The 16,257-nt window shown below is 39.5% G+C and overlaps 1 protein-coding gene across 4 annotated transcripts in view; it reads right to left on the minus strand.

Annotated features, from left to right (window-relative positions):
• The window catches only part of rassf7a (Ras association domain family member 7a), a 39,160-nt gene that overhangs the window by 13,026 nt on the left and 9,877 nt on the right, over positions 1–16,257 (minus strand). Inside the window, exon 1 of one of the 4 annotated variants that reach the window (XM_080304872.1) lies at positions 8,259–8,647. The exons of the other annotated variants lie outside the window; for them this stretch is intronic. The gene's annotated coding sequence lies outside the window, so the exon portion shown is untranslated. Of the gene's footprint in view, positions 1–8,258; positions 8,648–16,257 lie in introns of those variants that run through there. 4 annotated transcript variants of the gene reach the window in all.

A 16,257-nucleotide genomic window follows, 5' to 3' on the forward strand; every position in this document is an offset into this window, starting at 1 on the left:
ACACCAGGGAGCCTGACTCAAAAATGATTATGCTTGAACCCACTAATTTAACAAATGCAATTTACACAGTACATAAGTGGAAAATTTGTAGTCTTGAATTTTCCAGCACGTTATTTATGTGCCCATGTGCCCATGCATGTGCCATTGAGGAGGAAAGCTATCCTCCAGTGTCACAAGTTTGACGCTAAACTCATTAGTAATTTAAAGGTCGCTTCCATGTCTGCTCATATCAATTATTTACTCTTGTTTTTTTGTTTTCTCGTTTTTTTTTTTTCCTAGATCTTAAAGCAAAATCAGAATAAGGCCTCGAATGCAAAAGAGCAAAACAATGATTAGGGTTGACAACATGCAATCTTTATAATTAAGTATTGAGCCCTGTCTAATTACTTTTTATCATTTGATATGATTAACTGTATTTAAAGTACATGGAATTAGTAACTCCTTTGACTTTAGAGCCTCCGAACTGAGAGAGGTGGTGTTTTGTTCATCACACTCTACTAAGTCCATGCAATCCATGATGCAACATACACTCGTCAGTCCTTATATAAGCTGAAGGGAGTTACCATTAGTTGCTCAAGTTTGAAGAAAAAAAAAAATTATATATCTATCTATTAGGGGTGGGGGAAAAATCGATACCGTGTAGTATCGTGATATTTTGTTTGCTAATAATGTATCGATACAGGGACAGCAGAAAACGATATTTTGTTACAAAAAAAGTTTTTGTGCTCTGACTTCAGAGCATGTTGATCAGCTCCTTTTTCTGAGCAAGAATCTTGACATTCCTTCACTGTCCAAATGTGTTTAACTTTTTTTGGCAGCAATAAACATGACAGTTTACTTATTTTAATTTAAGACATGTTTTATTTTAATTAAGTTTAAAACTTTTTTATTTAATGTAAAATTATATTTTGTTTTAATTTACTTTCAAATTCTTCAGTTGCTGAAGGGGCTGCATAGTTTTCATAAATTGCATAGTTCAGAATAGCTATAATTGTACCAGATGGTTGCATTCAGTTAAGTTGGACTAGTATGTAATACAAACCGTTCCGTTTGTCAACAATAAAACTGACTGAAATGAGAGAAAGACTGAGTGCGAGACTTTAATATTAGATAAAATGAATATTGATAAAGTTTACCTTTATTTACAGAATCTGAATATCGCAGATATTTAAAAAAAAAAAAAAACCAAAAAAAAAAAACCGCAATAATATCATATCGTGCGTTAAGTATTGTGATAATATCGTATCGTGGGATGTATGGTGATTCCCACCTCTACTATCTATATATCTATATCTCTATATATCTATATCTATATATCTATATCTGTGTTGCAGCAACAAAAATAGCACAAAAGAAATCTCAAAGCATCAGATCATCATTATCAACACACCCGTCCATCACAGGTCTGTTTGCCTGTTAGGTGAGGCAGTTATTACTTAAGGATACAGCAGGTGCTCATTCTTGCACAGGGATGAACTATTACAACAAAAAACACACAACTCCAGCACATACATCTCTCTGTGTAAAGCATGTTTTCACAGATCAAAGTGAGGAATTCCACTTGTCTCTTTTTACAGGCCGTGAACATTACATGGGCAGTTCCCATGTGACTACTATAGCTAATGCAGTCCATTCACTGCTGGTTTTGATTAGACTCGACTTTGAAACTGAAAGCTGGGTCCCGACCGTGACAATCATTGAAAGACAGCCAGAAAGTTTGAGAAGCAGCCACCAGCTGTACAAATTAACATGTTATTCCATCGCTAAGGACCTTCAGCTATGCAAAACATTCATCCTCACACCTTTACAGTATTTACCTAGGGAGTTTCAACATGCCTGGCCTTTAGCTAGGAATACAGCACAGCCATAGAGTGAGAGCAACCAAGAGTGTGCGTGTGTGTGGCTGTGTGTAAGTAAAACTAAAGGTAGAATATTGCAGCAGGACCTTGTTAAGTCTTGCTACAAAGATAAGATCTGCAGGAAAGGAGATTCATTCCACAAAGACGCTATTTGTGTACGCTAAGATAAAGGCTCCTAAGGGGTTAAACAGGTAAACACTTTGGTATTTACAATGCGTCACAGAACTGCGATGTCACATGTGTGTGGTCTAAATGTTACATGAGTCAAACAAAACATCAGTCAGAGAGTGGAGCAAATAAACATTAAAAGATAAAAAAAAGATCCAGAGTAACTTAGGGAGTACATTCAAGATATATATATTTAACTATTTAAATAAAATAAATAAATAAAAAACACGCTACATTTTTAGATACCTTACTTTAAAAATATATGCTTATTTTTACAGGATAAGTCAAACTCTGAGTAAGTACAGAGAAGATCAAACAATACAATTGAAATTGATACGAGCTTTCAGACCTGTTTCTTATACGCAGTGCTCTTAATAGTATAATTTTGAGTTTTATACTCAACTGCACAGAAAGTGAACGATGAAATACCTGTGTTGCAAGCAGATCATAAGGTTCAGATGATTTATAGTTTGATGGGAAGGTGGTGTCACGCATGACTTTCTCTCCCCATCATTACTTTGAGAGGAGTAACGACGATGCCCGAGCAGTGCAGCAGACGGATGTGTGCATCAGAAAAAAGTAGGAGAGCAGGGTGCCGATTTCCAGCATCCTTGGAGCACCTTTGGGACTAAGATCTTCCACATGATCACCACGGTGATCTTTGGTATGGATACACAAGTATATACACAAACTGACAAGGATCCTGTGGCTGAGTATACTTGTGAGAGATATGTTAGCTACCCTTTTGGAATAACAAGGACAACAAGGACAAGATGGAACAATGACGAGGTGTTTCTTAATGAAGGAATATTAAAAGTAGCAAGCATAAAGATGGAAATACCAAATGTGAGATATATCAAAATAAAACTTACAAAAAATATATATCTTATAAATAACACTTATGACATGCTCCACTTTTGAGGGTTTTACCCAGATAAGATATCCAGGAAACTCAGTAAAGTTAAGTCTTGGAGCAGGGCCCAGGTATGACGGTAATCTGATGCTGAAAATATGTCTGTATCTTTCCTATATCTGCTTATCGCTCTGGATGAAATAAAGGACCAGTTTTGGTGTCTCTGTCACAGGGTTAAAGGAAGTGCAGTAAAGTAAACTGTACAGGTGATGAAGACTCAACTCCATAGGGTTGCATGAAACGTACTGATACTGCTTACAGCAAGAGTAGGCAACTCCAGGGCTCAAGTGTTGGTGTCCTGCAGGTTTTAGATGTGTTCTTGATCCAACACAGCTGATTAAAATGGCTAAATTACCTCCCCAACATTTCTTGAAGTTCTCCAGAGGCCTGGGAATGAACTAACCACTTGATTCAGGTGTGTTGACACAGGGAGATATCTAAAACCTGCAGGACACCGGCCCTCGAGGCCTAGAGTTGCCTACCTCTGGCTTACAGGATCATTAGACTCTTGTAACTTTGTTTACTTAGAACCTGTTTTTGTACTTCAATCAAAATGAAGTAGCAATATTATGTATAGGCTGTAATGTTGTCATGTTTGGTGTATTTATAAGAGGATGTATAAGCGAATCTCTCAGACCAAAAGTTTCCAGAGAATTTTTGTTTTACCTACATCTACCCATGAGCAATGGTGGTTTGTTTTGCATGTTTTATGCTTGATCTACCATATCAACATTCAATGACAGGTCTACCGTCAAGCCTCTCAGCATGACGGGCAAATCTGTCAGATCCACCTGCCTCTCTCCTGTCCTATATGATGATTTACTATCTCTGCTCCCAGAGGCAGATATTTTTTTCGCTTTCTTGTTGGAGTCTTGACCCCCCTCGTGGACCTTTCCAGGTCCCCCAGCTGAGGCACCGTGTTATTTACTGCCCAGAGAGCTCTGTGTGCAGAGAATCGGTATAGCATGGCTGGTTCAGCAAGGGAGCAACTTGCTGCTTGCTCGCTCACTCTCACACATATTCACAGATTCACACAAACACAAACGGTCACATGACCATCCTAGCGGGAATAAGATGTTTACCGCAGTATAATGACTACACATTGAGTGTCTGTCCATGCGTCTCAAGCCTACAAACAGACACAGATTGTTCATTACCTCAGCAACAGTAACCTGCCACTGGTGTCAAATAGCGACAGGAAATAAGACGCTATTGGTTTGACAATGTCACAAGAAGTTTATCCTGATAAGACATGAAAACATTGACTCAGATGAACTTTATAGCCAGCTGGGCTTACTTGGGAACATATCCTAAGGTGGACCAAGTCTGCATGGTTCTGAGAGTAGATGGCTTTAGGTAACCTCTGACCTGAACATGTTAGATGAATGAAGGGAGATTGTGGCTATTTGTGTCACTCGGTGACCTCGAATTATTTCAACAGCTTCTCCTGAAAGGGATAACTGAGGACAAAAGTAAGCACAATTCAGAAAAGTTGGCATAAAAAACAAAAAAGCCTCACTGCCTCAGGGAAATGCCTCTCCAACTTCAAGGATCAAAAGACTTCAACACTTGTTTATAATCAGTCCACAAATTTCTGTACAGCTTTACAACTCACACATAAAAAGTAAAAAGCCAGGTGCTCTTGAAAAGAGAGGTTTCTAAAAAATCTCAAAACAGAGCCACAGTGAAATTCCTTTTTTAAATCCTCCCTTCCTCTCAGTAATTATAACCTCTCTGCTGAAACTACAGGTCTGCTGTGTTTGTCTTTGCCTCTTCAGATAAAACAGGCGAAGAAAAGGCCTGTGTGTGTGTGTGTGTGTGTGTGTGTGTGTGTGTGTGTGTGTGTGTGTGTGTGTGTGTGTGTGTGTGTGTGTGTGTGTGTGTGTGTGTGTGTTGGGCTGGATGCCAGTCTCTCACTGGTTCTTCTAGCAAAGTACATACTATCCTACCCGATACAGCAAGAACACTAAAGAAAGGAGACACTGAAACAGAGCCGTCCCAATTTTTTCTTTTTTTAAATAAACACACCATCGAGAAAATTTCATAAGTGAGAACTTGTAAGACTCTACAGCATCCTACAAGACTGTGTTCTCCTTTATGAAATCCTGTGGGAAAACGTCTGCCATAGTAAACTCGGTGAGGATGATTTATTTAGAGGAGTACAAATGATTTGATAAATTGAAAACTGGGTTGACTTTGGATTGGAAAGAGGGGTGTGAGGGAGGATAAGGGAGCAAGATGTGAGGGATGTGATGCAAGAAGTACTGGATCAATCTTTTATCACTGCAGTGTGCTTTCATCCCTAATGGATCCGACATGAGCAAGGCACAGCATTACCTTCCGTCACATTGCACAGGCAGGGGGAAGGACGCACGGAAAAGTACAGGAGAGAGCAAGTGAGGTAAGCACAGCAACACACGAGAAAGAAAGACAGTTTTATCGGAAAAGACGAAAAAGTGGCTCAAACCACCCGCCTGAAAATAATCACAGCCTCATACATGCAAAAATATTATTTCACCAACATGTGGCCGTAGAGTTTCCAATTACATCTGCACCTGAGTGCATCGGCAGGAGTACGGAAATGCTACTGATAAGGACTGTGAGAAATTCAGACGCTTCACAGCATGAAGGATGACTTCGAAAGTTCCCATCAAGAATCCCAAGAGATATCTTGCTGTGCATGGGCAGGCTTGCCTTCCTTGCCATGTGAGCTGAGTGACAGACAGACACACTGACAGAGACGGAGAGAGACAGACGGACTATTCTAGAAGAGGAGTCCATCTGTGTATTCAAGCAGGAAAAGAGCATTAAAAATAACACTGCAGAGAACAAGGCACAACCACTCTCACAGGACACTCTACTGTCTCAATGCTAAAAAGGCTCATTCATGTGACAGAAAATAAGAAATATCTAAGCACTTGATGGAGACTTGAAGGGTAGCAGAGAGAAAATAAGGCTGAGAATAAAAGTTGAACGTTTTATGATGCATTCCTAGGAATAGGGAGTATACCGCCTTTTAAATCACATTATCTCATTTGAAAATATTTCAAAGGATGAGATAACACCATTTATATAGTTCATAACAGAGTTCCTACCACCGGGCCATGCAGCAGTGAAAGTTTTAAACATTAGCATTAATATTTTCTTAAACCTGCCGCTCAGCCGGCTTTACCTTGGTGATGATAAACTGGATACTCTTCCCTTTGGCTATTGTTGCATATTAATAAAAAATTGCTGCAAAAATATAGCCGTTGAAGTTGAAAACATCGAGGCAAGTGCTACGACTTAATATGGTTTCAAACCTTCAGCAGATATGCCTTCACATATGTTCATAGTACAATAGAGTTATTTATTCATAGTTTTACGTAAACAGAAGCCACAGTTTGGTGCCAAAACTTTCTTTTGTATCTGCAACCAAAGCCCTGCTCCACTTGCTCACAACTTCTTTTTATTGTTGGGAACTTAGCAACTTTGTACCTCCTGTAGTGACATTAAAAAATGACATAAATAAATGTACCTGGCAACAATTCGAATGATGTTTTGAACCAACATTGATCGTTTCCTTTATAATCGCTTGATTTTTTTGCACCAGACAAATGAGCTGTGCATGTCCACCAACTTCCTCTTTTTTTAATGGGACATCTTACATTTTCCTGTACACACAACCAAAGTCATAATGCAGCTCTACTTTCAAACTATTTGTATGCGTTATTTTTAGGTGATATCGCATATATAGAAGCACAATTTTAGCCATGAAGAGCAGCTGCTTGGAAATGGCTTTGAAGTGACTGCAGTAATCTAATCTGATTTAATATAATAACATAATAACGCAGTCTTAATGGGCTGCATTTCAGTCACTATTACTTAACAGGAAAATAAAATAAAATCATGTATGTGAGACGAACTTTTCCTGGAAATTTAGGTGGAAAAAAAGAAAATGTTTTTATAGCAGCTGTGAAAGGGCAGACACTAGGCCGAGGCAAATATGATGCGATTACATCATGGATATGCTAAGTGGCACATGGCATTATTCAAGCAGGCTTTAGTCACTTTCTACTGACAGCTGGAAACACTTGAGCAACATAAAGGGATCTTATTTTAACCACAATATGTTTAATTAAAAGTGCCTTTCACGTTTCACATGTGGCTTTTTCTTATGACTATAATAGCCACTCTGTTTTCTAGTACATTAAATCGTCATACTTCTGTTCCCTTCAAAGATCTCAAGCAAATATGGTCCACTACATTTACTTAGGATAATAAATTTACTGTCCTTGATAACTCTGAGCAAACATCAGGTGGGACTGATCATTTGAATAAGGGTTACACACTGTAGTATAACAACTGCTAACGATTACATAACCTAAAACTAAACTAAAACTAAATAATTAGAACCAAGCGCTTGGGTCAAAGTCCATATGGCTCCCTTCCCTTAACCATCTATTATTCTGACACTATCTTTCTGGAAACAAGTCAACTTTGTGAAACATACTAACAGAGATAACACACGAGGTGTAACTGTTTGACTCCCACAACCTGGAAAAAAAAAAATTCCCTCCTGGAGAGAGGGATTTAAAACCAGCAGCCCTGATTGGACAACAAATACAGCCTGCTAATGAGCTTCACTGTCTAACACAAACCATGCTGAGAATCTGTAACTAAGATGCTAGCCATGCATAATGATGAGTCAACGTTTATATAGGCTCACTTCCACTGGATTTGGTGCATTAGATTTGCACAGTGTTTGAGATGTATAGCACGGAACGTGCAGTAAGTGAGCTGAACTCTGCCCGTGACTTTCATAAATTAATCTTTAATCCTGGGGTAGTAAAAAGAGCAGCCTGTGATACATTACACTTGTGGACAGCCTCTATTTGCACAGGCAGGCTGGCTTTGTGACTGACACAAAAAGTTATTTTTTTTTTTTTTTAAAGAAAAAAGGGGGGGAAGGGGCATAATTGCACAAGTGCACAGTCAATGAGGTTTCCTCCAAACAGGTTTGGGTCCTTTTGTCTCAGGCAAGAATACTTGGGTGACGGGTCTAGTGTCAACAGGTACATGTAAAGACACAGTTCATCACTCTACAGACATAACACAAGAGTCTCTTCATTATTATGCCATTCAAACAACAATACAAACAGAAACTCGCCATTTATAATAAAAACTAACAGTATTTATAGTAGTAATAATAACAGGTTTTTACGTGCATGCTGGAACATACGGCAAAGCCGGCTGTATTCAGAGAAACTTCCTGACACCGTGATTCAAGCAGTCAAGGACACGTTCAAACAATCACCAAAAGAAGCCCGTACACTTACCGAGTAAAAGAGAAGCCTTTCCGCCTCTTCAGTGATTTAAATTTCTTTTCCTCAATCAGTTTTTTTTATTCTTTCTGTCCCTGTGCCTCAATCGGGGAAATCCTTTACTTCTGACAGGGCAGCAGAGCTGGTTGAGCGGCTGGTGCGTTACGCAGCTTAGCAAGTGTCTGTGTGAGCAGTGCGTGAGCCGAGAGAGGTGAGAGGCAGTCCTATGTGGTCACGAAGAGATTTAAAGGATGTCGCGACTTCTCCTCCGCACTGTCCCGCTGCCTTTTCGTCGCTGGCTGCTTGAGGAATGTGCTTCAACCAGGAGCCCTCGCCACAGCCGAGATCTGAGAGGTGCCAGAGTTCTCTCTCCCTCTGTCATTCTACACTCCTCCTCCTCGCCGTCTCTCTCACCCACACAGAAACACACCCTCCCCGCCAGTCCATTCTCTCTCTCACTCTTTTTCTCCCCACCCTTTCTTGCTGTGCTGACAGATCAGATCACCTCCCCCCTTTTTCAGGTAGTTGAAAGAGTGTTTTGTGTGTTGCCGTACTCTATCAGCATCAATTTTTGCAGTTCTTCTGTTCGCAATCTGTATTTCTGAATGACACAAAGGACTACTTAGAGGAGAATTTAAAAATTAAGAGCAGTATAAACTCCCTGCTGTTAGCACAATCAGTAGCTCGAGGCATTAGACATACACGCAGTGGCCTCTGGTTACAGCTGATTACACAAATGAGTCTGTCAGGTGATTTTCTCTTCCTTTTCCTGGAATGAGGTCATAGTCCGACAGACCAGGTGGAACTGGACAACGTGTGTGTGTGTGTTTGTGTGTGTGCGTGCATGTGTTTGAGTCAGGCAACGCCCTGTGGGAAAATGAGAGAAAGAAGCAACTTAAATCTAATGACTACTGTCCAGAAAGCAACACAGTCACATTATAAGAGAAACTCATTACTTTACAAAAGTAGGATAGAAACTATTTAACATTTTAAAATAATGTAACAATCTTGAGTTGTGCTCCTACCTCCATAACCTTCTCTCACAAACACACACAGAGCTGAGACATGCATGACCAATGGGCTAGGCAGAATGTGTGGGAGCCCCCAGCATGAGCCATACCCCACTCTCTTGACATTATCCTCATCTTTATCCGTACGTCTCCCTCAATCTTAACCGTAAACTATTTTTTTAGTGTCTTATTTCTCCCTCACTATCTTCCCTACAGAAGAAACTAGAAAATGGCCACTTAGACGTTATGTAAAAGCAAGCAAACATCTCGAGTTTAAAAGGAGGACTAACTGAGGCCCAGATAATGAAGCAAAACAGCTAATATATTAGCACCGAGACTATAACAGCCTATATGATGCTAAATAAAGCACACATTAAAAACTGATTGTTACCAGTTTTTATAGCAACATAAAACAACACCCTTCAGACTGTCACGGCTTAAAATGAACACGTTCATGGGTTTTGAAAAAAATAAAATAAAACTTTTATGGCTCTTTTCAGTATGAAGCAATCCCCGCTCTCTGTCTGGCACCCCTCCACTGTGCCTCGCACATGAAAAACAAAGTGCAGCCGCGGAAGTAATAAGTTCATGTCTAACACATACACCTGCATACCATTTAACCACAGTGGTAGTTTTCTTATGTGAACTACTGACAACCTCATTATAAATTTGAGACACAGGTTCAGCTCAAAAGCACATGTTATATCTTTTCCTTTGACTTTTCATAATAATACATTTTCAAAATGCATAAAAAGAAGAATTTCAACGAATCTACATATCGCCCTGAGGCTTTTCTGATACCAATCGATCGCGCCACCAATTTGTACCCATGGACATTTTACAGCTCCAGGTGGCATGTCATATATTTTCCTCCAACTTTTCACCTAGAGGCAACATGTAATCTCAAGATTACAGATTTGCATGTTAACCAGATAATTTTTTTTTTTTTTTTAAATGTAGCAGTTGATACACTCTTTTACATGAACAGAAAACATACGCAAATATTTCTGATGAGAATCCCAAAAATTTGCTTGTATTAATAAGACTGAGACCAAATACTCAGCAGCATATCTTACAGGAACACCTGCTGTTACCAGAAGTTCTTTAAACTATAAAGTGGTGCAAATATATATACACCAATACTGACATATAAGTGACATTTAGCATTCTCAATTAATACATCAGTTCTTATTTAGTTACACCTCTTTTTAGTTAATTTATAATCAATGTGTTTTGTGGCATTAATTAAGTAAAAACTAACCAAGTCCAAGGGAATAAAAAGGCCAATTTCACAATTTTCCTTTAGTGTCACAAAATATCAGAGCAATTTTTTTACTTCCCCTCTACTTTAATCCTTTGTAGTTTTGGAACTCTGATGCAAAGATGCAGCAGCAGACGATCAACAAAACCTTTGTCATCCTTTTCTTTACTTTGCCTCCATCTGACAACAAACTGTATTCCAACCAAACTAATGAGGACACGCAGTCACAGTGCCTAATAACCAGCGTGCACATTGTATAAAGCAGATGTTCCAAAAATAGATGTTGGGGATTAATTGCATTAATTTGATGAATTAAATCATGCAAAAAACAAAAGATCCCTGCGAAGAATTCTGTAGCTTTTAGCCAGGCTGACTCAGAGGCTCACGGAGGGTCAGTTCCCATCAGTGTAAAGTGTTTCACTGTTCTGTCTATACAGCAAAGCTTTTGACACATCTAAGAGCTATGATGTCTGACAAAATTTAAACCCCTCTTGAATAAAATAGGGGAACAACCTCCTGAGGTGGTGCTTAGGTCCAAAAGGCCACAGTTAAAAAAGTAACCACACTTGTTGGGTCCTGATGGGCTATTACTTGTAAATGGATCATCTGCTCGTCCGTCCACAGACCCACATCCACTTAATTTAAGACAGAGGGCATTGTGATGTAAAGGATAATCAGTCCAAAGCCTCCCAGACTTTGCTGACACCTTCCAGGCATTCCTCAGGGTACCTCCCACTGCTGTGCCCCACCCCACACCCCCTTGTCAAGCTCTACATATCATCCCTTTTTTCCTGTGACTCAAACATTCCTGCAACCCCCTCCCCTTCTCAATTTCCAGCTCCGCCTCTGCATTCAGCAAAGACGCTAAAGAAAACAAAGATGAGGCCAAAACAGCTTTAAAACCTGCACTTTTCGAGGCAAGTCTTTCAAGTAGTTCTTTATCATTTATCTGCATTCAAAAAAAAAAAAAAAAAGTAAAAATGTCACACAGCGGTTTCGAAACACCAGCTATAAACTAAGGCAATACTTCAACGACCAAGTGGTTGTAAGTCTGTCTAAAGATGACCCATCCATAACTCGACTCAGGAGAGGCAAGAAGATGGCTCTGAGAGTGAAAAATAGACTGGCTGTGTCTGGCAGCAGTTCAACTTGGGAGCAAAGAGAGGGGAATGCATGCTGACACTGTCTTTGTTGGCTATTATTCAACAACAATGAATAGCATGAAGTTGCTCCTAAGGCTCATCCATTTCCATCTCCCCTGTTGAAACCACCACCATTTTCTTCCCTCAGTTAATTCAACCCTTCACTAAAAGCACTCTCCAACAAGTAGTCAACGGGTTGGCTAAGACTAAAACCTGGACAACGAATGGAATGATACACTTCTATTTTCAGAACGCCAAACAAGCTTTAAAAAAAATAAAAATAAATCCTGAACTTTTGTTGACATCAGTTTTCATTCTCAAGCAACACAAGGTAGTAATGCTCTGTTTTTCCCCAAACATGGCTAAGTATAGGGTTGCTGTCTCATTATGGTCAGGCCAATGTTGGTGCTCCCATATTGCAGCTATGTCTTGTGTATCATTATGACAGACAACATGGTTTTGCCAGTGAAGGTAATTGCCCTGTTGAGATGTAAATATAGCACATCCCACATCAAGAACAGACAAAGACTTTTGTTTTCTTCCCAGAAACTTGGATCACAAGATGATTTGTGGTTTGAAAGCAAATACATGTCACCGCATTATCGCCTGACAAATAACAACGGGTGATTCGACAATCTGCCGCCAAGGTGAATCTGAACACAAAGGGATGACAAGTGAGCACAAAAGGAAAATGACAGCAAGACACGGTCAACTGGATCAGCTGATACACTCCAGGTAAACAAACTTTGAATTCTTCTAAACAGGATAGAAAAGACAGAAAAATATACAGAAAGCCACCTCGCTCTCTGATCACTCTTTTTAAGACCGCTTCAATGAAGCAAAAGAGATTCTCAGTTGGCTTTCACAGCTTCCAAGTTGTCAGGACTTTGGCTACACTCTGGCACTTTCTCCATCATCTCTTTTTCTGCTTCTTTATTCAGAACCAGTCTAGACTGGCTCAGGACAAAGTTACCACCATTCAAAAACATTGCTGCGTCACACATTGCATCACGTTGCATTTTGAGCAGCTGAATGAAAAGCTATTTTGAGAGATGAAATACATTTTTGGACAGCGATCACACGCTGCAGTGTGTTTATCTTCAGTGTCTTCGTGTTGGAAGCAGCAAACTAGTACTTCAAAATATCTCGACTGCTTAAAAATCACGCTTTCTGGTAAGACACTGTCTCTGGAGAAAAAGCTGTGCCATTAGTGTCACACTGTGTTGCCCCATGCTGTTCCTATCAGTAAATGGATACTACAACCAGCCTCAATGCTACAGGGAGAGAGAGCTGTGACACACAAAGTTGGATAGACTGTTTGTACCAGATGTAGCAGCTGTTTCCAATTTTTCCTTTCTCTCTCCCATACAAGAAAAGGAAGTGATAGGAGGGGGAAAAAAGACAAAAATCAACAAGTCATTATAAAGTGATTATAAAGGGCTTCATCTGAATTTTATAGTCCGTTTATGAATACGAATGCATCATATTATATGCAAAAGCATGGGGTGAAGATATGGAAACTGCAACCTCAGCAGGTGACTTGATATCAGCTTGTGCTGAAAGGGAATTGTGAATAAACACCTCAGATTAACACACTTTAGTTGCCTCATGAGAACATGTGACTCTTGCCACATTAAATCACTATAATAAAAACACACCAGACATATTCTTGTTGCTATTTGTTACTATTGTTTCACATTTTTCTTTTTTCGGTTTAAGGGAGCTCATTTTTGTGTCATATTTTAACATTCCGAGCTACTTGGTTTTGTGACAGTGAATTATTATTTCTTTTTATTTAGCTGCAAGGATATGAATAATATAGAAACATTTTATTGTTCTTTTTGCTGTTTATTTGTTACGCCCTTTAAAAGTTCAATAAAGGCATTATTAACCTCCTAAGACCCAAACTCTTCCAAGACATGCATTTTTAATTTCTCTTTGATATTTGGGCATATTGGGGCCCAATGAATGTAAAAACAAAGAATTACCAGATTTTTTTTTTTAACCTTATTTTTGTTTTTAAGAAAAATAAGAGCCACATATGAGGATATTCGTTTAAAATTTTGATAGAACAGTAGCAGTATAATGTCCTCGTAAGTGGATATCAGGCCCTTGTAGAGCAAAATTGAGTATTTTAGTCTAAATAACCCAAAATGTGATGTCCACATATGTGGACGCCAGGTCCTAGGAGGTTGAAAAATACTTGTAATGATCAAGACAATCCTGTGAGGGCCTGTTTGTCTCAGCCTCAGGGCCTGACTAACCCAAAGACTTCTTTAGAAAAAGGGAGGACCAAACCCATGAATTACAATCCTAGCTAATGTGCGATTACAGAGCGAGAATACAAAGAAAGAGAAATTAGTGCAAGATTAAGGTGTTGTCTTCTACAGGTAGTAATCACTAGATTGTGATACAAAATTATCACAAAACCTCACTCATAATACAAAGTTACTGTGATTTTTTTTTCAACATTTTTCAATATGCTGAGTAAAGCATTAACATATGTTGTGATTTATCATGCATGCAAATTATGTCCTTTGTTAGTATGTTTCACTCAATAACAAAGAGGTAGAGCCAGAGGTAGCTTTATCACGCCAAGTGTGTCGAGCAAGCCCAACAAAGTGAAGAAGTGGATGGACAGGAAATCCAGGTTACAGAGAGGGGAGTTATCAGATGGGTGCAGGTTAGGGGTCGGGTCAAATGTGAACAAAAGCTTTGTAAACCTCACACAGTGTGAGGCAGAAGCCACACTGAACACTCACAGACACCCAGCCTGTTCGTCTACACCTTTGTCTCCAGTCTTCAGTTTGTTGATTTACATTATTTCTTACAACTGTTTGTTGAGTCCAAATCCTTTTCCATTTGTCCTCCATATGGTCTCAGATGTCACACTCCATTTTCTAACCACTTATTCTTAACATTGTTTACAATACTGGCCTTTGCTGTGAAAGGACTATCCAAGCACCTGCGGGAACAGCAGCGTTTAAAAGCTTTCACCGCAGCAGGCCTGTCATCTCTTTCCTTCTGTGGCTTGGCTGAATCAAAGGAAAGCTGTAGCTGTACTATAGAAAGTCTTTTGTAGTAAAATAAAAATAAGCATTATAAGCAAATACTCAAACACCCCCAAAAAACTGAGGCGCATAGAGAGACAAAGAAGTGATAACACTAATGCAAAATGAATCTCTAATCATACCATTTTAACGATAGACATTTTAGTTTGAAGGACAGAATGAATGCAAAACTGATTCACCGAAAATTCAAGCAGAGACACTTAAAGATCTGTTGAATTTTAACGAAGCTGATGAGACTCGCCATCACCGTCTTTATTCGGCTTGTAGAGCATTTGAGTGTGCTGGAGTGGGCATATGCGTGAGACTGAATTAATGACGTGTGTGTTGGTGTATATGCCAGATTACTAATCAGTGCTTAGACAAAGGCCGTATGTGTGCAAGTCTGTGCATCTCTCTCACATATTGCCCTCCACGTCTGCATAAAACCTCTATCAGCAGGAATGTCAGGATTGTCGGGTCAGCAGTGGTGACATCATGGCAGCCAGTCAGAGGCAACAACAAGGCCTCGGCACCAGTTTCCTCTTGGTTGCATCAGCAATGCAATACCAGACTGCGGATCAATGACACCCACTCCAGCCCTGTTTCCCGCTTACTGAGTCTACAAACGATTAATGCAGACAAGAAACGGATATACTTAAAAAAAACAAAAAAACATTAAATTAAAATCTTCATGAACTGACTGTGCAGAGTTAAACCTCAGTCAGTAACAACAGGCTTGAAATGCTTTAAGCCCTAAATTTGGCCCCAATGTAAGCTGGCAAAAAAAGAAAGAAAAAAAGAAAAAAAAAAAGCACAGATAAATGGCTTTATACAAAACATGAACGCAGATGAGACTCAAATCTTCATTAGTTTTAAGAGATTTTAAAGTCAGGAGTGAAGAAAATATATCTGCAAAGGCTCCTTTTCTTAGAATTAACACTGATAAACCTAAGAAACCAACATATATAACAACATTGTTCCCACTACACCGTCACTTCTAGAATGGACAAAGTCGTCTTTCATATTTCCCCGTGTCAGCAATCAAGGTCCTAGTGTGTGTTTGTATATGGGAGTGCAAGTGTATGTGTATTTGTATGTGCAAAGTGTCCTTCGGGTCATAAGATAAAGTACACCTGAGGCAGGGGCAGGGAGCCACTTTGCAGTGTTACCACAGTAACCAAACACAGAAGCAACCACCTGGTTGGTAGAGCCTAAGAAATGAAGCTCAAGGGGAACCACTTCAGGACAGCAACCAATGTTTAAAATCCTCTCAAATTGGCCTCATTCCCAAACACAGGCCTTATTGTGTCCGTGCCACGATGAGTGGAGCACAGATCACAGACAGCTGTTGAATCTTTCATGGAAATTCAAGAATAACCGAGGTTATTGTTCAGCTCTCATTACAACATAGAAATAAGTTAGGCCAATAATGTTCATATAATCTCCACACAGTTTAGGGCACAGTATATCCTGTGAGACATTTAAAAACCCATGCCAGCCATGACTGTTTTAGTTCTCTGCTTCATCATAACCAAGGACCTACTACCATGC

The sequence above is a fragment of the Astatotilapia calliptera genome, chromosome 7 (assembly GCF_964374335.1).
Source record: "Astatotilapia calliptera chromosome 7, fAstCal68.1, whole genome shotgun sequence".
NCBI lineage: Eukaryota > Metazoa > Chordata > Actinopteri > Cichliformes > Cichlidae > Astatotilapia > Astatotilapia calliptera.